Below are 436 nucleotides of genomic sequence, written 5' to 3'. Positions count from 1 at the left end.
ATTCTTGGAAGAGCCTCTGCTACCTTACAAGGTGTCCAAGTTTTTCCTGGTATTATTGATAATGATTATACAGGAGAAATAAAAATTTTGGCCACAGCCATTAATCCGTGTTCTTCCACGGGGGGTTCTTCCACTGCTCAGACTACACCTCGAGGAACTGCTTCTTTGGGGTCTTCTGATGCTTATTGGGTTCAGTCTATCACTCATAAAAGACCCACCCTCTCCCTGCGAATTGAAGGAAAGGAGTTTCAGGGAATTTTGGATACTGGTGCAGATGCCACAATTATTTCCCAAAAACATTGGCCCCTTACCTCAACCCTAACTGACCTTAAAGGCATAGAGCAGTCAAAAAACCCTTTGGTAAGCTCCAGGGTTCTTAATTGGACTGACAAAGAGGGCAATAAGGGAACTGTTACTCCTTTTGTTGTTCCTGACC

Source organism: Dipodomys ordii, unplaced genomic scaffold (assembly GCF_000151885.1).
Source record: "Dipodomys ordii isolate 6190 unplaced genomic scaffold, Dord_2.0 Scaffold56, whole genome shotgun sequence".
Lineage (NCBI taxonomy): Eukaryota > Metazoa > Chordata > Mammalia > Rodentia > Heteromyidae > Dipodomys > Dipodomys ordii.
The sequence above is the reverse complement of the archived record's forward strand: the minus strand, read 5'-3'. Positions refer to the sequence as shown.